The sequence below is a fragment of the Oryx dammah genome, unplaced genomic scaffold (genome assembly GCF_014754425.2).
Source record: "Oryx dammah isolate SB20612 unplaced genomic scaffold, SCBI_Odam_1.1 HiC_scaffold_19, whole genome shotgun sequence".
Taxonomy (NCBI): Eukaryota; Metazoa; Chordata; class Mammalia; order Artiodactyla; family Bovidae; genus Oryx; species Oryx dammah.
In genome coordinates, this window is record NW_024070203.1 from 56142103 (window position 1) to 56167087 (window position 24985).

General features: G+C 42.1%; 1 protein-coding gene and 1 pseudogene across 1 annotated transcript in view; one reads left to right on the forward strand and one right to left on the reverse strand.

Annotated features, from left to right (window-relative positions):
• The window catches only part of PAG1 (phosphoprotein membrane anchor with glycosphingolipid microdomains 1), a 106977-nt gene that overhangs the window by 50802 nt on the left and 31190 nt on the right, over positions 1 to 24985 (reverse strand). The window contains exon 2 of the mRNA XM_040262001.1: positions 12452 to 12549. The gene's annotated coding sequence lies outside the window, so the exon portion shown is untranslated. The remainder of the gene's footprint in view (positions 1 to 12451; positions 12550 to 24985) is intronic.
• On the forward strand, positions 2478 to 3407 carry LOC120878997 (annotated as a pseudogene).

Genomic DNA, 24985 nt, shown 5'->3' on the forward strand with positions numbered 1-24985 from the left:
AATAAATCAGGTCATATTAAGCCACTAAATTTGCTATGAAGAAAAAAGATGATAGATACAGACCCCTTTGTACTTTTCTAGCATTTTTAACCTTATTTTTAGAATAGCACATGTATTTGATAAAAGTTCAATCAATTAACGAATAAATGATTAAATATTCAATTACACTGAGATAAGATTTTTCAAACAAAACAGAAGTCTATTTTTAACTCCTATCTCCCCTGGTTGTGAGACAGAGCCATATTTACAGGGCTTGATACTTAACCAGGGGTGCTCAATAAATGTTAGCTCTCATTGATCCTGTATGTGAACTGAAATGCCAAGCAAAACAAAGCCAGAGCAAACACTTTAGCACTGAGGCATGCAGGAGATTTTTTTCCTGAAACCTTTCAAAATCAGGACAAACTCTCCTGGTGTTTGTGAGGTGGAGATCTAGGGCAAGGGACATTCTTTTTCCCCCCTGAATATTGGCAAGCTTCTTTCTCTTTGAAAGTAGACACTTTTAAAATTATCAGAGCTACTCAAGTCACCCAGTTTCAAAGAGTATGAGAATTATTCGATAGAAGGACCACCACAAGAGGCATTCCCACTCTCTTAAGGCTAATGGTTCTTCACTTTGGTTGCACAGTGGAAGCAACTGGGAAATTTTAAAAAATGCCTCTAGACAATAGGTTTAACTAGTTTGGGGTATATTCTGCACACAGGGACTTTCAAAAAGTCCTGGATTGACTTTATTGAATTAGTCAAAGTTGAGAACCACAATTCAGTCCCTCCCCAGAGTGCTTCTACTGGTCAAGTGATTATTATTGGATTAAAAAAAATTTATTTATTTTAATTGGAGCATAATTACAACATTGTGATGGTTTTTGCCATACATCAACATGAATCGGCCACAGGTATCCATGTATCCCCTATCTGAATTTTTGTTTCTTTATTTATGGCTGCACTGGGTCTTTGCTGATGCACACAGGCTTTTTCTTGTTGCAGTGAGTGGGGGCTACTCTTCAGTTGCAGTGCTCAGGCTTCTCATTGCAGTGGCTTCTCCTGTTGTGCAGCATGGTCTCTGAGCACGAGTGCTCAGCAGTTGTGGTGCCTGGGTTCAGCTGCCCCATGGCATGTGGAATCTTTCTGGAGCAGGAATTGAACCAGTGTCCCCTGCACTGGCAGGCAGATTCTTAACCACAAGACCACTAGGGAAGTCTCTGGATTTAACTTTCAAGGAAGATTCAGAAAACGAAGATCATGGCATCTGGTCCCATCACTTCATGGCAAATAGATGGGGAAACAGTGGAAACCGTGGCAGACTTTATTTTTTGGGGCTCCAAAATCACTGCAGATGGTGACTGCAGCCATGAAATTAAAAGACACTTACTCCTTGGAAGGAAAGTTATGACCAAGCTAGATAGCATACTAAAAAGCAGAGACATTACTTTGCCAACAAAGGTCCGTCTAGTCAAGGCTATGGTTTTTCCAGTGGTCATGTATGGATGTGAGAGTTGGACTGTGAAGAAAAGCTGAGTGCCGAAGAATTGATGCTTTTGAACTGTGGTGTTGGAGAAGACTCTTGAGAGTCCCTTGGACTGCAAGGAGACCCAACCAGTCCATTCTAAAGGAGATCAGTCCTGGGTGTTCTTTGGAAGGAATGATGCTAAAGCTGAAACTCCAGTACTCTGGCGACCACATGTGAAGAGTTGATTCATTTGGAAAAGACTCTCATGCTGGGAGGGATTGGGGGCAGGAGGAGAAGGGGACGACAGAGGATGAGATGGCTGGATGGCATCACTGAATCGATAGATGTGAGTTTGAGTGAACTCTGGGAGTTGGTGATGGACAGGGAGGCCTGGTGTGCTGCAGTCCATGGGGTCGCAAAGAGTTGGACACAACTGAGTGACTGAACTGAAATGAACTGAAAGTAAACTTTGTTTTCTATATGCCTGTAATCAAAACACAGCACTGAGACCCATAGCTAGAAAATAATAATTTCTTATAATGGACAATGACTGACTCAAAAGGAATTAAGGAATAATTATTGGATGAGTAACTTCCTGATGATGAACTCAACAAGCATAATATGAACACTTGGCATGGTCTTAAATGTCTCCAAAGCCTTAAGTATAATTGGGTATTCAAAATTTTATTGCCCTAAATTAAAGCACCGTATAACACTATAAATTATATTAAATAAAAAATTCAAACTAAATTACATTGAAGCATGCATGCATGCTCAGTAGCTCAGTCAAGTCCGACTCTTTTCAACCCCAGGGATTGCAGCCCACCAGCCTCCTCTGTCCATGGGATTCTCCAGGCAAGAATACTGGAGTGGGTTGCCATCTCCTCCTCCAGGAGATCTTCCCGACCCAAGGGATCAAACCTGCATCTCCTGTGTCTCCTGCATTGGCAGGCAGATTCTTTACCACTAGTGCCACCTGGGAAGCAAGTACATTAACCTAAAATCTTTGTTTGAAAATGTACTTTATAGCTCTTTCCCATCTTGCAAGATGGCGGGTGAAAAGGCTGAGAAGCCAGATACTAAGGAGAAAAAACCTGAAGCCAAGAAGGCTGATGCTGGCAATAAGGCTAAAAAGGTGGAAAAGGTGAAGAAGGTTAAGAAGCGGAAGCCCCACTGCAGCCGAAATCCTGTCCTGGTCAGAGGAATTGGCAGATATTCCCAATCAGCCATGTACTCCAGAAAGGCCTTGTACAAGAGAAAATATTCAGCACCTAAATCCAAGGTCGAAAAGAAAAAAAAGGTTCGTGTTCTTACTACTGTCACAAAACCAGTTGGTGGCAACAAGAATGGTGGTACCTGAGTGGTCAAACTTCGCAAAATGCCTTGGTATTACCCTACTGAAGATGTGCCTCGGAAACTGTTGAGTCAAGGCAAAAAACCTTTCAGTAAGCATGTGAGGAAGCTGCGCGCCAGCATCACTCCTGAGACCATTCTGATCATCCTCTCTGGGCACCACAGAGGCAAGAGGGTCGTTTTCCTGAAGCAGGTGGGCAGTGGCTTGCTACTTGTGACTAGGCCTCTATCCCTCAATCGAGTTCCTCTGCATAGAACACACCAGAAATGTGTCATTGCAACCTCCACCAAAATCGATATCAATGGTGTGAAAATTCCAGAATATCTCACTGACACTTACTTCAAGAAGAAGAAGCTGCAGAAACCCAGACACCAGGAGGGTGAGATCTTCGACACAGAGAAATACGAGATCACAGAGCAGCGCAAGGTTGATCAGAAAGCTGTGGACTGCCAAATTTTGCGAAGAGTCAAAGCTGTCCCTCAGCTCCAGGGCTACCTCTGCTCTGTGTTTGCTCTCACAAATGGAATTTATCCTCACAAAGTAGTATTCTGAACTTCTTGCAAAGAACCTAATTAAATAACTTGTCTTTTCAAAAAAAAAAAAGAAAATGTACTTTATATGAATAACAATTTATCACAAATTAAGGTATAATTTAATGTTTAATATGATTTTGAGTTCAGATTAAATTTCAAAAAACTGTGGTCTTATCTTCTTAATGTGTAAGTGGCTCTCACATGGCAACAGCATTATTTTTAAGGACTTTTTTGAGGGTGGGGTACAGGGCACAAAAGTGCTAGAAAATGATAGATAAATAATAACTTACGCTATAAACTATACAATGCGTGCAAACTGCTTAAGTACCAAAATTTTATCCTCAATAAATTCCATAGTTGTAATTACAAATAAACCTCCAGCACATATTCAGAGAGTCAGAATTTTTCTAAGCCATGGTTTTCAGGAGAGAAAAATCCGGCTTGACTCTCTGATTTCACAGAAATGGAAAATGAGGTCCAGAGAGTTTAACAAGTCAAGCAAAGCCCCCAGTACCCAATGGCTGGAACTCAAGCCCAGGAAGTCTGAGCTGCCAACCTCTCATGTCTTTGGAGACAGGCACAGGGAAGATAACAGCCCCACGGTCACTGTGGCTGGCTAGGACTGACCTCTGTTAACAGGTGGCTGTGTCACTAGAGGATCTTGGCAAAAGGAGAATTAGTTACCACTTTCTATCCCATTTCCTCTTATGACAAAAAGGCTGGGGTCAACTCTAGCCATTTACTACATTAGGTATAAATATAGTTACTGAACTCTTTCTATTCTATTATTAAACTCTTACATTAACATGGTACATGTGTTATAATTAATAAACCAATATTGGTACACTATTATTAACTAAAGTCGATATTTAATTCTTGGAAAGATCCCCTGGAGAAGGAAATGGCAACCCACTTCAATATTCTTGCCTGAGAAATCCCATGGGCAGAGGAGTCTGGCAGGCTACAGTCCATGGGGTCACAAAAGAGTCAGACATGACTTAGCTAAACAACAACAATACTTAGTTCAGATTTCCTTAGTTTTTTACCTAATGTCCATTTTTTGGGTTTGTTTCAGGATCCAATGGATTATCAAAAAAGCAAGACAGTTCCAGAAAAACGTCTATTTCTCCTTTATTGACTATGCCAAAGCCTTTGACTGTGTGGATCACCACAAACTCTTGAAAATTCTTGAAAAAAAAAAAAAAACTTTTGAAAATTCTTCAAGAGATGGGAATACCAGACCACCTGACCTGCTTCTTGAGAAATCTGTATGCAGGTCAGGAAGCAACAGTTAGAACTAGACATGGAACAACAGACTGGTTCCAAATAGGAAAAGAAGTATGTCGAGGCTGTATATTGTCACCATGCTTATTTAACTTCTATGCAGAGTACATCACGAGAAACGCTGGGCTGGATGTAGCACAAGCTGGAATCAAGATTGCCAGGAGAAATATCAATAACAGCAGATATGCAGATGACACCACCCTTATGGAAAAAAGTGAAGAAGAACTAAAGAGCCTCTTGATGAAAGTGAAAGAAGAGAGTGAAAAAGTTGGCTTAAAACTCAACATTCAGAAAACTAAGATCATGGCACCTGGTCCCATCACTTCATGGCAAATAGATGGGGAAACAGTGGAAACTGGGACAGACTTTATTTTTCTGGGCTCCAGCCATAAATTAAAAGATGCTTACTCCTTGGAAGGAAAGTTATGACCAACCTAGACAGCATATTCAAAAGCAGAGACATTACTTTGCCAACAAAGGTCTGTCTAGTCAAGGCTATGGTTTTTCCAGTGGTCATGTATGGATGTGAGAGTTGGACTGTGAAGAAAGCTGAGCACCGAAGAATTGATGCTTTTGAACTGTGGTGTTGGAGAAGACTCTTGAGAGTCCCTTGGACTGCAAGGAGATCCAACCAGTCCATCCTAAAGGAAATCAGTCCTGAATATTCATTGGAAGGACTGATGCTGAAGCTGAAACTCCAATACTTTGGCCACCTGATGTGCAGAACTGGGTCATTTGAAAAACCCCCGATGCTGGGGAAGATTGAAGGTAGGAAGATACAGGGATGACAGAGGATGAGATGGTTGGATGGCATCACCGACTCAATGGACATGAGTTAAGTAAACTCCAGGAGTTGGTGATGGACAGGGAGGCCTGGCATGCTGCAGTCCATGAGGTCACAAAGAGCTGGACACAACTGAGTGACTGAACTGAACTGAACAGGATCTGATCCAGGATCCCACATTATATTTAGTTTCTTCTATTTTTCATTAGTTCAACCGTGTGTTGGGTTATGTGTGTGTGGGATAGAATATGTCTCCTATTTAACCAATTAAGGGCAAAATCCTACAAATTAATGTTCTCAAATGCCTTAATCTAAAAGAAAAGAGCATACATTAATGAAGTAACCTGGAATTTTAACTATGAGAAAAATGCTGCAGTTAAGAGGGAGTTTAGGTTAAAAATTTTTTGACACTTGGAGAGACCTAGAAACGTGATCTCTGACTTCAACATGGATTAACAGAGTCTAAAAAGTAAGGAATGGGGCAGGAGAGTGTGAGAGTTCAGAGCAATAAAAGACAGTTCATATAGAATTATAGTAATGCAGAAGAAAGGAATATTGTGAAATATACTATCCTTTACTTTAGGGAACTCTGCATTTGCAAAATCCATAGAAACACAGTCACAATCTTCTTGCCAATATTTGTATAAAACGTTTTCTAAACAAGACTGATTCATCTTTCTCTGAAATGAATTGTTAGATCACAACAGAGCATGTTAAAGAGTTTGCATCCCTTATAGAAATGCCAAACATTCACTCTGCCTGACGCTGCACTATAAATAGGGAAATCCAAATGCTAAAAATGTTCTTCCAGTTGCCAAACATAGATCTTTAGCATCGACTTCCTACTACAAATGACTCATCCTTCCAAAGTTTGAAAATGAAAGCTAGTTCCAATTCACAGAGAAACGGTGTAGCATACATTGATAAAAAGACAAAGAGACTTCATTTACGTGTATTTCTTTTTCCTTAGATCATATCTATTGAAATCTTTCTTCAGAATTTTAAGAGGTTTTATTAAAGAGAAGTTACTCCCATGAGAACTGGATTTTTAAATTAAAAACTAGAATAGCCAAGTAACATGAATATTATTAGAAAATAATAATGCTGACTTAAATCACTTTGAAATTCATTAGCTTCATTTGGATATAATAGATGTAAAATGTATCAACTGTAATAAAATAAGTTAATAATGAAGTCATAACATGAAAACTAATAAGTTCACCAAAGAGATGTACAAATGAAGCCCCGATGTCCAAGAATAGAAGGAAATTAAACTCTAAGAAATTTTACTTGATTAAAAAAAATAGGACTGTTGGGAAGAAAGCATCCTTTGTTGTAAAGAAAATAATCAATCAGGAAAGTGCCACTGATTTATGATGGGTATTTCAAGATAGTGTATGTCTCTCTATACCTCTTACAATAAGTAAAGAGAAGATGAATAGTACAGGGATTTGGGTAGCACACTTGAGGTTAGGTTGAAGAGGTAACTGCTGATTTTTACTGAGAGCTGGGACAAGAAACTACAGAAGATGCTCATTTGATGTGAGTGGCGTAAGGCAGGCCAAGAGTGGATTCACACTTTCTTCTAATCAACTGACTGTACCACTGGACTTTAATCTTCCTTCTGCATCTCACTAGACCTCATATTATCCAATTACCAGTCATTTCCTGGAGGATGGCTTTTAAACTGAATACAAATAATTATTGCAACCTATTTGCCTGGCTTTATTAAAGGCTTTTTCACCTGTTTTGACTTGTCTAGTGACACTTTAGCAAAGTTCTCACGGAGATATCTAAATTATTTAAACATTTTATGGTACACAAGAAAGAAGTGACTTAAATAAAATTACTCAATTTTAGGTAAGTTATTATTCAAGACTATATGTCACATTCATTTAAATTCAAACTTTAAAAATCCTATTTTGATTTTTCCTATTTAATAAGTGATGTGCTATTTAGTTAACTTCACATTCAGTATCTAATAAAATACATGACTTGAAGACAAATATTTGAAAAAGCATACTGGTATATAACTGATTTGGAACCAAATATATGAGTTTAAAACTATAATATATTCTTATATCAAATTAGAAAATAATTGTTTTCTTTAACATATATCTGGGTATCTTATATTTTGAACAAAAACAATCAAGCTATGATAATTTTTGTGTTTACTTATAAAACAATGAGATAAGACAAAATGTCTTAGGTGGCAGTTTGTAAGCATTTCTCTGCAATTAATACATATTTTGACTTGTCTGTGTAGTCAGTTTATCCAGAGGAGTGTGAGGATATATAAAAGGATATGAATAATGTTTGTTTCTAATAAATGAAAAGCCAAATTGTATGCGATTGTCATTACTTTTTCTAACATTGAACTTTGTATCAGACAGATATCCTAATAGGCTAACATAAAACTTACCAAATACATTAAGATATTTAAGATTTACAAGAAGTGTAATTCAATTGATGGGCTTCGCAGGTGGCTCAGTGGGTAGAGAATCCACCTGCAGTGCAGGAGACTGCCTGCAATGCAGGAGATGCAGGTCCAATCCCTGGCTGGGAAGCTCCCCTGGAGAAGGAAATGGCAACCCACTCCAGTATTCTTGCCCGGGAAACCACATGGACAGAGGAGCCTGGTGGGCTACAGTCCATGCGGTCACAAAAGAGTCAGACACGACTTAGCGACTAAAACACCACCACCACCAGAATTCAACAAACACTCACGTAACCATTACCCAGTTGAAAATAAAATGTGGCCAACACTGTGAGAAGCATGTAAGAGTTTTGACGAGATGACTACAGCTTATCAAGTCACATCAATGCCTCTATGCTTCTTACCTCACTAATCAGCCACCCATGAGATGTATCAAAGCCACCGTCTGTCAAGGTACAGGATCCACCCAGTGAAGAAGTGCAGGGGAAGAAGGACAGCAACCACGTCTGGTCTTTCTCCCAGTGCTGCTGGGTGGTGCTGTGCAGGACAGCTCGTCTGACGACCTCAGGACACGGGGCCTGGAAGCCTGAGTTTGCTGTGCAGCATTAATCACACCTGCTTTGAATTCTGCAAGGACAGACCTTACAAATTCTTCCCCCGACATAAACACCAAGAGACAAAGGGTGGGCAGTTCCCAAACCAGCAACGTCACACGCGCTGTGTGCAGTTCTGCTGGCTGGCCTGTGTGTTCAGAGACCCAAAGGGACGTGACAGTCCCTGACAGTCCTTGCCACAGCAAGCTCTGCTGTGACACAGGAGCCACCTGGGGCGGCGCGCGTGGAGCCCTGTGGCCTAGGCTCCCGCGGGGGCCCTCCCACCAGTGCAGCCAGCCCTCACTGCCTGTGCGACCTTGAAGTTACTCACTCTCTCTGAGGTTCAGTTTCCTCTTCAGGAACATGGGAATCATCCCAATAGTAGTAGTAGAGGAGTTGGGCAGATTAAATGATTTAATATTTGCAAAGATCTGTAAGACCCGCACCTGCCTCACTGCACATACAATATAGTGCATGTTAAACAGAATCTTTAAGTGTTTACTTCAACTTCCTTCTATTGGCATATGTCTCCTTTCGTAACAGACAAAGATGACACACACACTGGTGAGAACAAGATTCCTGTGTGCCTCATTGTGAGACGCCAGGCCTGACTCCCTACAAGGCTGGGCCGGGCAGTGCTCTTCTGGAGCTGCAGACACCGACTTCCTGGTGGGCTGGGGTCCCCTGTGATGGAAGCCTGGCTGTCACTCACACACGCTTACGATCAGGCCCCAGGTACCCTTACCAGGGATCCCAGCAGAAAAGGAACAGGAGGCAGAACGAGAGGCAGGGCTGCCAGCGTCACAGGCGAGCTAGCAGCTGCCCTACAAACCGCATCTTTTGCATCTTTCTGGGCTCGCCCAGCCTCCCGGTTAGTAGTGCCTCCCAGGAGCCCCGTGGGAGTAGTAGGAAGTGGCCCTCTCTCCGCCTTACTTCCCTTCAGAGTCCTTAACTCAGTTGTTAAAAATAATAAAACAGGACTTCCCGGGGGGGGGGCCACTGGATAGGAATCCACCTGCCAACGCGGGACACACAGGTTTGATCCCTGGTCTGGGAAGATCTCACACGATCTGGGACAGCCAAGCCTGTGCTCACAGCTCACTACGGACCTGTGCTCTACAATAAGAGAAGTCACCTCAATGGGGAGCCTGCACACCACAACAAGAGTAGTCCCCACTTGCTGCAACTCGATAAAGCCTGAGAGCAGCCAGGAAGACCGGGGCAACCAAAAAATAAACAGATAATGATAAAATAAAAACTACTTTTAAAACAGACAAAATCCTTGATGCAATGGAGGGAAACAGTTTAGTAACATCTTGATTAATTTTTCTTGATATCTCTGGCATTTCCTTGAAAACAGCATCGTATAAATATATTTTACATATTTTTAAACAGTTAATGAATTCATCTTTATAAAGATTGTCAAATATGTTTTAAGGGAATGTATATTTCTTTAGACGAAAACTAAAGCAGATAATGTACACGAATGATGTCCCAAGAGTAAAAGAGCTCCATGAGGTGTGTAAGACTAATCCTTATATAAGGTGCATAAAAAGCCGAGATGGGTATGTCATTTAATAGTCATAAGATGACAGTCATCTAATAGCTGATTGTATACTGATGTCATCATAACCATGATTTTAGAAATGGCATAGTTTATATCATGAAGGAAATGGCAACCCATTCTGGTATTTCTTGCCTGGAAAATCCCATGGACAGAGGAGCCTGGTGGGCTACAGTCCATGGGGTCTCAAAGAGTCAGACACAACTGAGCATGTACACACACACACAGAGTTCTTATCTAAAAAGGTGCAGGGAGTTCTTCTTACAGATACCAGCCGAGACTGGGGAATATGACAAATCTCTCTCTGAGCATAAGAACACGGGGCCATGAATAGGGCTGGGGGTGGCCGCCCACACCTGCTCTCAGGGCCACCCTGGACCAGCTCTCGTGCTGTGTTTGTGAACATACAGCCTGCAGCCTGGCAACACCTTTCTCTGTTCTGGTAAGAAACACACATGCACACACATACTCACCCTGAGTCCCCACATACCTGGCGCTGTGCTCAGGGTGGCGGGGGAGCGGGGTGAATGCAGAGACTTTAAGAAGCACAAACCCCAAGCCTCGGTCTGGGTTTACATTTCCGCCAGCTCAGTTTCCAATGCAGTCTTTGCGCACTGCTTTGAACCTTGGCTTTTACAGTTGTTGTTGCCTTTAAAGTTCTGGAGCATTCTGAGCATGGCATCTTCTCACACTGTCTCTGGCAGGGCACGTCTTACCTCAAGGCACATCTTTGAATTTGTCCTTTTTTCTCTTATCTCAGGCAGCCCCTACTTGTTTCTGTGAGTCATCCCATGACACGCATGGGTTATTTTCCATTTGATTCTGACATCTGAATGCTAATATGCAGGGAGCAATCTCAAAGCAGGTCTAGTGTGTTTAGAAGGTAATTCTCACCTTTCATGATTTTAATTTCTGTTACTACAGTATCTAGAAAAGCAGGCTGCTATCTTAATGACTTCTTCCATGTGAGACATGTGAAATGCAATGTGAAGAAGTCACTTCGAGGAAAACTTTCTCCCCATGTTGACTTGCATCTACAGTCATGGAGGCTATTAGAATTTATATATATATATATATTAAAAAGCTCTAAGCTGATATACTGCTCAGGATTTTGAGATTTCCCATTGCTCCATGCTGTTCCATTCTGTATGCACAGCACAGATTCCTGGCAACCCCATTACAGTGAATAAACAATGTCTTCTCTGTCAGATCAGAGAATGAATAGTATCACACAATTCTCCTCTAATGTACAGCCTCCACTTCCTCGATCCAGCCCCTTCAGAAGAAAACAGGCAGAATAAGGACTGGGGAGGAAGGCATTCTTCTCACCCTGTCAATCTGTAACGGCATTCTAGCTGGCTGGGGACAAAGTAATGTCAACTCTCTATCAACTGCTAAACAGAGAAAGTTGACAAGTTTATTTTCTTTTAAATTGGATCGTAGATTTTTGCATTTCTGTGTGTGCGTGGTCATGAACATCTTTCTCGAAGGAAAGAGGCAGTTCATCAGCTATAATCCCAGGGCTTGGCCAAAACAGCTTTTAGCTACAGACTCAGCAGCAACAGGGGAACTTCAGAGAAATGACACAGCAATTTGTGTTAAAACATTGGCAGCTAATTCATGAATGCTGGAGCTCACTAGGAAATTCCGCTACCTCTGTGAGCATCTTTATTCCCACTAAGCTCATGATTCACAAAGAAAATGCCTAGAGTTACTTCCCTGAAATATACTGTATGATGCTGACAGATTTCTCTTTAGTGTGTCTGTCTCGTATTCACTCTCTCTATTTCTCTCTCTCTCTCTCTCTCTCTCTCACACACACACACATACACACAAACACCCCTTCCCCTCCCCCAAAAGAGGCATTAAGAATATAATCTTCCCAACAAGAACATTCATTCACGAGGCATTTATCAGCAGCCAACGATTTACTCAGTAGGTATTTTCATAAAAGAAGAACATGGATTTCTTTAAAATCTTCCATATTCATAAGTCTTGGTTAAAAATACCATGATTCAGGTTCCCCCCCACCCCGTGATGTGAAACAGCATAAATCTTATTTTAACCCCTAAAAGGAATTACCCAACTCTTCCCTCTTAAAAGAAGAAATGCTATTTTTACAATCAGACCACACTGTCTTCTGCTTTTATGAATATGTGAGAGACACTGAAAAGAAAAAAAAAATACAGCTTCCCCTTTCTCCCCTTTCTCCCCCACATTCTGAGTCCAGCTCAACGGGCTCCCAGACTCTGCTGGCATTCTCCTGGTAACACATTCAGAAGAGACTGCAGAGATCCCAACAGCACGGCTTTCTTTCCTCTGGCCCCCTCTCCTCTCTCTCCTATCACTCTAGGTTTGTACTAGACTGAACAATTAAGCCTTTGTGCACTCCCACTGCAATCTACAAATTCTAATGATGTGCCCCCATCACTGGTACAATGGTAATATTTACCTTGGAGAAATGTCTGTCCAAATAAGTATTCAAAATGCTGGCAAGATGTATTCCCTTCGAAATGTTGTGTTGTTGAATGTTCTCTCTTCCGTCTTGGCCTATAACCAAAGAGAAAGAAAGTTAGGAAAAAAAAAAGATGGATAAAGACTGTGACAGATACTGGTCTAGTTCACTGTAAAAATCCAAACATAGAGTTTTATATTCCTTCTTGAACAAAGCAAACTACAAAGAAGAGGCAAAACTACACATAGTAGTGAATGAATAAAAAAAGGTCTCAAAATAGCAGCCAAGTCAATGGGTAATCAAATATACACCAATTTCCTCGCTCTTTCCTGATGGGTCCCCATTTTACAACAAAGCCATCTATGTGTTATTGGAGTGATATTATAATTCAAATAACTGTTGTCTGAATTTGAGATAAAACAAGTGATTTATTTGAAGAGAGTATTTATGCTTCAAGGTAAGGTAAGCTGTGATTTAACTGTGAAAATGTCTTATTAAAAGCAGAATCTTTGGTGCAGCATGAACAGGGCAGGCCAAATGACAAGCAGATCTAGTCCTGAGTGTTCTTTCATCTAGTCCACTGTGAAAATGGGGAAGATGTGCAGGAATGGAGGAGACCGCAGGGGTGACTTCCGTTCATCTCGCATCCATGGCTCTGCTCTACGGCCAGTGCCCTACCATTCCTCCACCCCACTTTCCTCTCCAATTCTCTTCCCACCGTCTAATAAACACCTCCTGCACTGAACCTCTATTTTTACATAAGACACCATGATAAATGTAGTAAGAGAGGGTGGAGGGGAGAAGGATGAAATGAATGAATAAATGAATCTCCAAGGAGAATATCCTGGAAGTTGACTAAGATTCAGAACAGCTTGATTATTTAACAGACTAAGGTATAATTCCTGATTTAAAATCTAAAAAACTGAATACAACATAAGCCTTCTAGATTTGTGTCCTGTGATGTTCTTTTATTAGAACCACTCTTAGACCGAGAGCTTCTATTTTCCATAGCAGAATCAGCAGATTATTTATACTATCTTTAGGTACATCTATTGTTTCCCTGATAGTTACCAAGTAAGAAGCAGCTGACTTTTGTTTGCCGCTGCATTTAGCTACATTATTTTTTTCCTTAAAAAAAAAAGTCTAAAAAGATTAGAATAAGTCACACAGTCAAGTTGTTCTCCAACTCAACTCCAGGTCTTTCCACTGTCAATCAAGCAAACAGAGAGGGCAGGGCTTCACTGGGTGAAGGGCTTGACAGAAAAGAGCCATCTTTCAATCTTTCATTAGATTTCAAATCAAACCCTCCTCCTGAGCTTCTGCCATACAGATATATTTAGATACAGATTCCAACTGCAAACCCTTTCACTCTCCCATGTTGTCACTGTCAATCCCAGGGAACTCTCTTGAGTTCATTAGCGATATGAACAAAATTTACTATCTAAAGCAAACTGCTACATTAAAAAAATAAAATGAAAAGAACAAACATGCTTCTTAAAAAGCCAAATCTTACTAATATGTATGGTAATTAACTTGCTTGCGTATGCTATCTGTATTACTAGACAGGAGTTGCTGCTGCTACTGCTGCTAAGTTGCTTCAGTCGTGTCCGACTCTGTGCGACCCCATGGACAGCAGCCCACCAGACTCCCCCATCCCTGGGATTCTTCAGGCAAGAACACTGGAGTGGGTTGCCATTTCCTTCTCCAACGCATGAAAGTGAAAAGTGAAAGTGAAGTTGCTCAGTCGTGTGCGACTCTTAGTGACCCCATGGACTGCAGCCTACTAGGCTCCTCTGTCCATGGGATTTTCCAGGCAAGAGTACTGGAGTAGGGTGCCATTGCCTTCTCCGAGACAGGAGTAAGGAGTCTGATTTTAAAACAGAACACAGTATTTGACTGCTAATTTAATAACATAAAAGTGGTACATAATTTTGCATTTTCAGAACATGCATTTCACCAGTTAGAAACATTCCAAGGAAACAAGATAATTAAGACAGTGTGGTACTGGCACAGGATAGACATCTAGATCAATGGAACAGAATTCAGCATCCAGGAATAAACCCGCAATGCTATGGCCAATTCATTTTTGACAAAGATGCCAAGACTATTCAATATGGAAAGAACAGTCTTTCCAATGAAAGATTCTGGGGCAATTGGATAGCTCCATGCCAAAGAATGAAGTTGGATCCTCAACTCAGATTGCATAGAAAAGTTAACTCAAAATGGATCAAATGCCTAAATTTAACAGCCTAAACTACAAAACTCTTAGAAGAAGACATAAGGGTAAGTCTTTATGAGCTCAGATTTGGCACCGGTATTTTAGATGTAATACCAAAAGCACAAGTAATTAAAGAAAAATAGATAATTTAAGTTTCATCTAAATTAAAAACATTTTTTATGTTTTAAAGGATACTATCAAGAAAGTGAAAAGACGACCCAAAGAATGAAAATGTGCAGATCATATCTGATTAAGCAGCGGTCCCCAACCTCTTTTTGGCACCACGGACAGGTTTTATGAAAGACAGTATTTCCACGGATGTGGGAGGGGGATGGTTCAACCAGTAATGTGAGTGATGGTGAGAAACAGATGACACTTAATATTCCCGTCGCTCACCTCCTGCTGTGTGGCCTGCTTCCTAACCTGCAAAGGTCTGGTCTGTGGCCCAGAGGTTGGGGACCTTTTATCTAGAATGTACAAAGAACTCTTAAAACTCAATGATCAGAAGACAAATAACCCAACCAAAAACAGGCAAAGGATTTGAGTAGACATTTCTCCAAATGGGGCTTCCCTGGAGGCTTAGTAGTAAAGAATCCACCTGTCAATACAAGAAACGCAGGTCCAATCCCAGGGTTGGGAAGATCCCCTGGAGGAGGAAATGGCACCCTGCTCCAATATTCTTGCCTGAAAAATCCCTTGGTCAGAGGAGCCTGAGGGGTTACAGTCCATGGGACTGCGAAGAGTCAGACACAAGTGAGGCGACTGAACACAGCACACGGCAAAGCCAAGTGTATCTTTTGCTGGACTCACTGGAGTTGTCGCACTGCAGCCGGATCACCCAGCTCCACTGAATACTGTCACAGTCTGAGACCTGAATATGATTCTGTGTGGACCGAGTTCTCCTTCAGGTCCCATCTCAGACCGTGACTATCTCTGAGTGTGGACAGCAGCTAATTACCGCAGACGATGACTGATCTAGTCAAACAGAAATCCTATCTTTTCCACGCTGACTTCTTTTTCCTGCTAGATGGAATTTCAGGGTTTCTGAAACCAGGTAGCGACTCAACTACGACTGCCCCCCACCCTGCCGGCCCCCCACCCCCCGCACACACCACATCAGCAGAAGCCAAGCCTAGCACTTCTTCTCCACTGTCTTCTCCGACAGTTCTCATGGGGTCTCTAACCAGCTTCTTAACGTGGATGAGGTCATTCGTAAGAAGCTCCAACAAAGGGACTTTGGGAATTCATGTTGGGTTTTTCTTTCCTTTTTTTTTAAATTGGAGGATACTTGCTTTACAATATTGTGTTGGCCTCTACCATACATCAACATGAATCAGCCACAGGCATACATATGTTCCCTCCTTCCTGAACCCCCTCCCATCCCCCACCCCAGCTCACCCCTCTAGGCTGTCACAGAGCACTGGGGTGAGCTGTGTCACAGGGCAAATTCCCACTTGCTATCTATTTTACATATGGCAAAATGTACACATTTCCACACTCTTTTCTCAGCTCGTCCCACCCTCTCTTTTCCCCACTGTGTCCACAAGTCTGTACTCTAGGTCTGCATCTCCATTGCTGCCCTGAAAATAGGTTCATCAGCACTATCTTTCTAGATTACATATGCATGTGTTAATACACAATATTTGTCTTTCTCTCTCTGACTTAGTTCACTCTGGATAATAGGCTCCAGGTTCACCCACCTCATTAGGACTGACTTGAATTTTGGTGACTAACCTGAAGGCTCACTCTAGCTAAAGCCTCTTAGAGGAGCTAAAATAGAATTTGAATTCTGGGCCACTGGGACCCCCAGAGGATTGGTTACACACTTGACAGATGGCCTGGCCCAGCTGCCATTGCTGAAGGGAGGTTTAAGGAGAGGAGCACTTCTTGAAAACTATGCCCTGCGGCCCCTCCTAGGGCAGCAGTGATGATGCTGTTAGCAAACCTTGCGATCTGGGTAGATAAATACTGGGATCTGGTAGTACAGATTTGAGCAACTCAACTCCAAATTCATGCCTGACAGGCCATCTAGTCAACATGAGACTAGATTCAAGGGGCTCCTTTATAAGGAGACATTTACTCAAGGAGTTCAATGAATAATTCTCAAATTTAAAAGAAATTTAAAGGTGACCTATAAATCCAGCTTCAATTGATACTTGAACCCTTTCTCCAATGTCTGTAACTTCTAGCTCGTGAGTGCAATGTAAAAAAATACTCGGCTAAAAACAGCAGTTAAATGCTCTAAGCAATGAATCACGGTGCCTAAGATACAATAATCACTCAATATTTATTCACTGTTTGAGTGAATTTTTTTGTTTGTTTGTTTGAGTGAATTTTTAAAAATCAGAGCAGACTCCAGGATATTGCAGTAATGAAGCTGCTCTCACTTGCAGTCCCTGAAGACAGAAAAAGGAGGACTGTAGGTCGCTCATGATGGACGTATTACCATGGCAATATAGCTCATGTGCAAATGCCAGCTAAGTAAACACTAGCCTATCCATGTTCTAGTGGAAATAAGGGCTTCCCTGGTGTCTCAGTGGTAAAGAATCTGCCTGCCAATTAAGGAGATGTGGATTTGATCCCTGGGTCAGTAAGATCCCCTGGTGAAGGAAATGGCAACGCACTCTAGTATTCTTACCTAGGAAATCCCATAGACAAAGGAGTCTGGCAGGCTACAGTCCGTGGGGTCTCAAAGAGTTGGACACAACTTAGCGATTAAACAACAGCAGCAAAATGGAAATAAACCAATAAACAAAACTTCAAATGCTGTTCCAGCTTATCATGGATTCCCTCCCATAATGAAAGGCATCTAGGGGCTTCCCTGGTGGCTCAGTGGTGAAGCATCCATCTGTTAATGCAGGAGACATGGGTTCTATCCCTAGTCTGGGAAGATCCCACAGGCCCTGGAGCAGCTAAGCCCTTGCACCCCAACTATTGAGCCCACACAGTCTAGAGCCCATGCTCCTTAACAAGAGAAACCACTGCAATGAGAAGCCCACACACTGCAATGAAGAGGAGACCCCACTTGCTGCAACCAGAGAAAATCCTGCACAGCAACGAAGACACGGCACAGCCAAAAAATAAATAAATTAAAAAAAATTTAAAAATGACAGGCTTTGAGAAGGAATCCCTTTCTGTCTCTGGGAAGCATTGTTAGGTTTGAGCTAGGGGTAAGGAAGGCTTGTGGCTGTAGACTAGTTTGAGCCCTGGTTCTAATTTCTAGGGTTATGCAGGACAAGCCCAGAACTGTTCTACAGGGCAACATCTAAAATACTTAAAGACACATATGTAAAGAGATCCCCGTTTTCCTGCCTTTGAGTGTCCCCTTCTCCATTTCAAAGAGTGTAGTTCTGAGTACCATCTAGTGTGACTCAATCCCCTGGTTCGCTCCCTGGAGAAGGGAACAGCTACCCACTCCAGGATTCTTGCCTAGAGAATTCCATGGAGAGAGGAGCCTGGTGGGCTACAGTCTATAGGATCGCAAAGAGTCAGACACGAGGGAGTGACTAATACTTTCATTTTTCACATGACTCACTCCCTGGGTGGCTCAGACAGTATAGAATCTGCCAACAATATAGGGAACCTGTGTTCGATCCCTGGGTAGGGAAGATCTCCTGGAGGAGGGCATAGCAACCCACTCTAGTACTCTTGGTCAGAGAATCCCATGGACAGAGGAGCCTGGCTGGTTACAGTTATGGGATCGCAAAGAGTCTGACATGACTGACTGACTAACCCTTTCACCCATTAGCATGACTCAAAGAGAACAAAGGCTGCCAGGAGAAAGGAGCTGAGCCCTGGCCAGGCCTGCTCACAAGAGCAGAGTAGGCAGAGAGCCCAATCCAGCTGCAAAACGCAACCCGGGAACCAAACACAACATCTGATGGACAAGGTAACCTCGATCTGATTTAGGAAATCGTCCTCATCTGGGTTTCAGGGATGGTGGGAGGGGAATTCTCAGGACCCAGCTATCATAGGGAGGGCAGAGCTCTCAGCAAGGAGCAACAAGCCGGTGAGTCAGGAAGGTGCCTGCTACCGTCCTTGAGGTCCAGTTATGGCTACAGAATCTTGCCACTGGGCAAGGAGGCAGGGTAAGAGGCACAATTCTTGGCAAGATCATGATAGATCATGGTACCCAAAGTAGATTATGAGTTCCAGACACTGAGACAGATGGGAAGAGAAAGAGTTAAACTTAGAAGATCCAGCAGTGAGTCTCCTGGGAAACTGGAGTCATGCCTGGGATCTTACATTTGGATGGTAAGGAAGGCTACTTGGAATGCAGTAGTGGTCATCCCAGTGGTTAGCACTGAGGCAATACCATTCTTAGCATGGGAGATCAAAATTCAACCAACAGTTAGCACTGAGCAAGACGACTGTGGGCAAGACAGAACGTGATGGGTGGATGCCTTACACACTGTGGGTAGGCTTAGACATCTTAAGTATTTCCTGCTATAGGGAGAACAATTCAAAAGCATCAATCTTTGGCACTCAGCCTCTTTTATGGTCCAACTTTCACATCTGTACAAGACTACTAGAAAAACCATAGCTTTGACAGATTAGGTTTTCTAAATAAGAGTGTAGTATCTGGACTGACACATGTAAGAGTCCTGTCTTCACGGTGCAGCGTTAATTCATCTGGAGAATTGCCTTCCAATAAGAGAAGGTCAAAAACTGAAAGACTCAGCCCCTAGCATGTCTCCTTCTACCTTCTCTGTGTCCTCCCAACTTGGTCCTCTTCACATATCACATCTCTCTGGCCCCAGGGGAACTAAAGATCTCTCTTTACTGCCTTTTTGCAAGTTAACTGGTGGCAGTGGTAGTGAGGTGCTCTTGATATCCTGTGCTATATCTGCCTTAGATTTGGGTCACTGTGTTAAATGTTGAGATGTTCTCCTCTGTTTCCTTCATTTATTATTATATTAGCCATCTCACCCAGTTTTGGGCCATGCATATTTCTGTTTTACCCAAGTGAGTCCTCATGTTTCCTAGAACAGGATAAGGTCAAATTGCTGTTGTTGTTTAGCTGCTAAGTCGTATCTGACTCTATACATCCCCATGGACTCTAGCCTGCCAGGCTCCTTTGCCCATGGGGTTTCCCAGGCAAGAATACTGGAGTGGGTTGCCATTCCCTTCTCCAGGGTATCTTCCTGACCCAGGGATTGAACCTGTGTCTCCTGCTTTGCCGGCAGGCTCTTTACCGCTGAGCCATCAGGAAAGCCCTAGGTTCAAATAACAGAAACCATTTTCCAGGAAGTGAGTAATTTGCTAATGTTTTCTCTCGACAGACTTACAAAACCAGTTATTAATCAAGCTCAGTATACATACCCTCTCTTTGTCCAAATATTAAATGTTAGCAATGTGATACACTTTTGGTTAAAGAATCAAATATATCTCTAAACAAATATGTGTTATTTATTATTAATCCTGCTGAATTCTATAATGGGTTAAAAAAAAACTGTCAGTATAATAGATAGCAACCTCAAAACAAAGACATATTCTTCTGTTAAAATTTCAATATTCAGCCTTTCACTGAAGTCATCCAAGAAAACTACATAGTACTCAAAACTACATATGCTCAATGGTACAGCAATTATATGGGCTAAGGTATACTGTGAAGCCTGGAGACAGAAATGGCAACCCACTCCAGTGTTCCTGCCTGGAGAATCCCATAGACAGGGGAGCCTGGCGGGCTACAGTCCATGGGGTCAAAAAGAGTCAGACACAATTGAGCACGCATGCATACTGTGAATATTGGAAAAACATAACTTATGATGCTTCCTTCTCCTGCATTCTTATTTTCCTTGGGCTGCACTTCTCTTGTTAAGCTCCCGCATGTTTTCTGGCCGTTTTTCTTGCTGGTTCTCCCAGCTGTCTCATCTTTTCCACCCGGCCCCCCTCACCTCAGACTGCTTTAGCTCACACTTCCAGCCTTCCTGGTATTTGCCATGCTAACACTTCTAGTCATCACACCATCTGATGTCTCCTGCTTCATTTTCACACACTCTAACAGCTGAAATCCCTAGTGTATGCAAAGCAGCAGTCCATTAAGAAAAGAGCGTTTTCTGGGATTTTGTTTTCCTTGCTGAGAACAAGAAAAATGGAAAAGGCAAGAAAGAGTGGTTCACAGAGGTGTCAAAGAGAGACCACTCTGAAGATAAGATGAAGGGAAAAAAAAAAGGATTTTTTTTTAAGCATCAAAAAGATTATGACACTGGGAAAATAATTCCTTCTGAAAATCCCCTTCACTGGTATGGGTGATTTAATGAAAATAATCCCCTTTCCAAGAAGACTGTATTCAAGGGAACGGAAGATGAAAATCTTTCAACACAGATCCTTATACTATCTACAATATATGGAATGCAGGGAAGCATAGATACAGTAATAATACATATACTGAGTCATTAACAAATGACATTTTATTAGACATTAATAAATGACATTATTATTAATAAAAACTTCTTTTTCATTAGTATTGTCACTTGGAAAGAGGCTTAAAATGACACCTTTTACTATAAGCCTTATCTGTAAGCCTACATCCCAAGTGAGCAAGGCTTGGGCATGAATTTCTTGCAGTTTCAATATTAACAGAGAAAAAATAAAAATGACCAAAGCACTCAACAATGAAAAAAAAATCCTTCTTGATGGCAAAAATCAGAACATTTTGTTATGCAAATTTAATGTATTTAAGGAAAGCTGCATGCCTTTAAAATATCTGAACAGTAAGCAAGGTAGCATAAATACTAACATTAAAAAGCTTAGTTTCGGAACTTAAATCTTGCTTCAGCAAACAGAAAATAAACTGACTCCTCTATAGGTTAGTTTATGAATGGGAAGTTAAAAAAAATATTTAAAGACATCCTAGCCAATGTAAATAAACAGGGAATAATAACCCAGGCAAACAGAAAGGTCATTCATTCATTCATTTCCTTATTTACCTTTCAATGGTATTTCTTTGCTGAAAAAAAAAGTAAAGATTACTCCATTCCCTCCCACTCTGTGTATCTGGGAAGCTGTCTTTTGGACTGGGTCTTAGGCTGCCATATATTTAGCCTATAGCTTTGGCTAGGTTCTGTCTAATGATGGATACTTAACTGGGTAGCCAGCAGGCCCACTGCTGCTGTTTATCCCAGAGCCCAAGATCAGCCTCTGAACATGTCCTGATGAGGAATAACCAGTTTTATCTTATCCTGGGACCACTCAAAGGGTGGCGAAGGTAGAGGGTTGCTGATCACAGATCTTTTCTAGAAGAAGTTGTGCAAATGGATGTATATGTGTTTTGTGGTGGGCAGGAGTGAGGTGGTGGGGTGGGAATGTAAGAAGACTTCTTGCGTAGGAAGCTGAGGAAAGAGACCTGAAGTTTGCCCATGTGTACATTCAAGGTTCAAAAATTCACATAAAAATACTGACTGCTAGGAGTCCCAGCCTCAGAGTAATTCAAGACAGAAAGGGCCCTTCCCTCTCATCTTAAGGTTCTGAAGAGCTGGCTGTGAGGTCTGTGTTGACCTGAAGCAACAGTTCTGTGGGGTCAGAGCACAGGTCACACTTGAGCTCTGGCTATTTACCCCATTATTGAAAAATTGTTGTCTATAAAGTCTCTGAGTTTCAAAGAGGTGTGCAGGGGTGTGACTTGGTCCTTATAAAGGGGAAATTGGAGAGATGCACACAGGAAGAACACCCTGGGAAGCCTGGAGGTAGGTTGCCACCATCCAAGGATGTACCAAGAGCTGGAGAGAGGCCTGCAACAGGTCTTGTCCTAGTACTTTCAGGAGGGAAATGGCCTTGCTGACACCCTGATCTAGGATACATTTCTAGATCTAGAATACATTTCTGATGTTTAAGCTACCCAGGCTTCCCAGGTGGCTCAGTGGTAAAGAATCTACCTGCCAATGCTGGAGATGCAGGAGAATCAGGTTCCATCTGGTTGGGAAGATCCCCTGGAGAAGGCAATGGCAACCAGCTCCAATATTCTTGCCTGGGAAATTCCATGGACAGAGGAGCACTGTGGGCTACAGCCCATGGGGTCAAAAAGAGTCAGACATGATTGAGCAATTGAGCACATGTGCACGAAGCTATGCAGTCTGTGGTACTTTGTTATGGTGATTCTAGGAAATTAATAGAACTAGTACATGAAAAAGTGGTTTCCAAGTTTCCATATATATAGACTTCTCAGGTGGTATTAGTGGCAAAGAACCTATCTGCCAATGCAGACGACATGAGACACGGGTTTGATCACTGGGTCAGGAAGATCCCGTGGAGAAGGAAATGGCAGCCCACTCCAGTATTCTTGCCTGGAGAATCCCCTGGACAGAGCAGCCTGGCAGGCTAGAGTCTATGGGGTCACAAAGAGTCAGACATGACTGAAGCAACTTAGCACGCATACACACACACACATACATATAATATATATACACACACATATGAATCACTTTGCTGTATACCTGAAACTAACATAACACTGTAAATCAACTGTACTCCAATAAGAAATTTGAAAAAAATAATAAATAGGACTGGAGATGAGTGTTAGCAAGGCAGCACTCATCACTTTGGCTTCTCATATCAAGAAGCTGACACAGCAACCCAGCAGCTACACTGGAGTTATTTCTTCACTCTGTATGTGTGTTAGTCGCTCAGTTGAGTCTGACTTTTTGCAGCCCCATGGACTGTAGCTCACCAGGCTCCTCTGTCCACAGAATTCCCCAGGCAAGAATACTGGAGTGGATTGCCATTCCCTTCTTCAGGGGATCTTCCCCCACCCAGGGATCGAACCCAGGGTATCCCACATTGTGGGCAGATTCTTTACCATCTGAGCCACCAGGGAAGCCCATTTCTTCCTTATAGGAATTCAGGTGAACACTGAAATAACAAGCAGGTTCACATAATTCATGATACAACTTCAAAGGAGGAATTTGTAATTTTTAGACAGTGTTGTCAATAATTGACTACTCAAACATCATGAAGCAGAGTTAGAGAAAAGTTGCAGTCATTTCTTTAATCTTGAGGAAAGTTCTGAGAGGATTCCCTAAGAATATGATTCAAGGGAACATTGCACTCACAAGCAGGTTCACATAATTCATGATACAGCTTCAAAGAAGGAATTTGTATTTTTAGAGATTGTTGTCAATAATAGACTGAAGGACTGATTACTCAAATATCATGAAGCAGAATTAGAGGAAACTTTCAATCATTTCTTTAATCTTGAGGACAGTTCTGAGAGAATTCTCTAAGAATCTCACTTAACAAAATTCCTAGGGATTTTTTTTTTCTTTTGCTTTATTGGGACATCTCTTTAGACTGATGTCATAGCTCAGTTTATTTTCTTTGACTCTTGGGTCATTCATGTTTTTCCTTGAATTCATCCTTAAGTCTGCCCTGCTTTACTGTTTAGGACTTGTGCATATTTCAGAGTTCAGTTCAGTCGCTCAGTCATGTCCGACTCTTTGCAACCCCATGAATCACAGCACGCCAGGCCTTCCTGTCCATCACCAACTCCGGAGTTCACTCAGACTGACGTCCATCGAGTCAGTGATGTCATCCAGCCATCTCATCCTCTGTCATCCCCTTCTCCTCCTGCCCCCAATCCCTCCCAGCATCAGAGTCTTTTCCAATGAGTCAACTCTTCGCATGAGGTGGCCAAAGTACTGGAGTTTCAGCTTTAGCATCATTCCTTCCAAAGAAATCCCAGGGCTGATCTCCTTCAGAATGGACTGGTTGGATCTCCTTGCAGTCCAAGGGACTCTCAAGAGTCTTCTCCAACACCACAGTTCAAAAGCATCAATTCTTCGGCGCTCTGCTTTCTTCACAGTCCAACTCTCACATCCATACATGACCACAGGAAAAACCATAGCCTTGACTAGACGGACCTTAGTCGGCAAAGTAATGTCTCTGCTTTTGAACATACTATCTAGGTTGGTCATAACTTTTCTTCCAAGGAGTAAGCGTCTTTTAATTTCATGGCTGCAGTCACCACTGCAGTGATTTGGGAGCCCCCCCAAAATAAAGTCTGACACTGTTTCCACTGTTTCCCCATCTATTTGCCATGAAGTGATGGGACCAGATGCCATGATCTTTGTTTTCTGAATGTTGAGCTTTAAGCCAGCTTTTTCACTCTCCTCTTTCACTTTCATCAAGTTAGGTTAATGTAATTTTAGAGTGAAAAGAAACTCTGCAATATTTCTGTTCAACTAATTTTAGCCACAAGGAAGCTGATGTCCAGCTGTGATCACACAGCTGGTTAAGGCAGAGGCTGAACCAGAACCACTTTTCATTACCTCCAGATCTGTAGCCCTGGCCTCACCATGTTCCACAGAAGCTACCTG